The 1,123-nt window shown below is 42.6% G+C and overlaps 1 non-coding gene across 1 annotated transcript; it reads right to left on the reverse strand.

The window, feature by feature from the left end:
• Positions 1–441: 441 nt before the first annotated feature.
• Positions 442–545, reverse strand: LOC125152303 (U6 spliceosomal RNA). The gene has a single exon (XR_007147151.1). It is a non-coding gene; the product is annotated as a U6 spliceosomal RNA (small nuclear RNA).
• Positions 546–1,123: the final 578 nt, after the last annotated feature.

Here is a 1,123-nt window from a genome sequence, read left to right on the forward strand (position 1 = left end):
TCATCTGTAAAGAGGGAAAGTTTGACCTCCTCCTGGACGATCTGGATGCCTTTTATTTCTTTCTGTTGTCTGATTGCAGAGGCTAAGACTTCCAATACTATGCTGAGTAACAGTGGCGAGAATGGACATTGCTGTCTTGTTCCTGACCTTAGGGGGAAAGTTCTCAGTTTTTGCCCCTTGAGGATATTAGTGTTGGGTCGTTCATATATGGCTCTTATGATCTCAAGGTATGCTCCTTCTATCCCTACTTTCTTGAGGGTTTTTATCAAGAAAGGATGCTGTATTTTGTCAAATGCTTTCTCTGCATCTATTGAGAGGATCATATGGTTCTTGAACTTTCTTTTACTGATGTGATGAGTCACGTTAATTGTTTTGCGGATATTGAACCAGCCCTGCATCCCAGGTATTAATCCCGCTTGGTCGTGGTGAATAATAATTTTAAAAAATATGGAACGCCTCACGAATTTGCGTATCATCCTTGTGCAGGGGCCATGCTACTGTTCTGTGTTCGTTCCAATGTTAGTATATGTACTGCCATAGGGAGCCACCACCACCCCCTATGTTAAAAGTTTTACTGTATGCCATGCCAAAGCATGGCCTTGCTAATATGTTGTCCATGGCGAATCTGCAAAAACATAAGGAAAGTAGATGGAATCTCCCTCATTCTAGAACAGTAAAATCATCTCATCAGCTGCCTGCCCTGGGAGTGAACACTCAGAAAAGTCACTGCAAGCTGTATTAGGTAAAAGAGAGCTCAGACCTACATGCCCCCCATCAAACAGAAGATTGGCCATGATCCCTTGTGGTCAGAGAAAAAACAAAATTCAAGCACCTTCCTATTCAGACAACTGTGTTACACAGACCTGGTTGGACCTACTGCAAAGCTTTTGTGAAAACCTGCAATTCTTGAAACGTGGTCTGAGGATGCATAGTACAAATGATCCTATTACCGAAGTGCTCCTCAAAGTTTGATGCAGGTAGGGATTACTCGGGCATCTTGTTAAACTGCAGATTCTGATTCAACAGTTCTGGGATCAGTCCTGAGATTCTGTATCTCTAACAAGCTCCTAGGTGAGGCTAATGATGCTGACCCATGGTTCTTATTTTGAGTAAAAAGACCAAG

The sequence above is a fragment of the Prionailurus viverrinus genome, chromosome E1 (genome assembly GCF_022837055.1).
Source record: "Prionailurus viverrinus isolate Anna chromosome E1, UM_Priviv_1.0, whole genome shotgun sequence".
In the NCBI taxonomy this organism is placed as follows: Eukaryota; Metazoa; Chordata; class Mammalia; order Carnivora; family Felidae; genus Prionailurus; species Prionailurus viverrinus.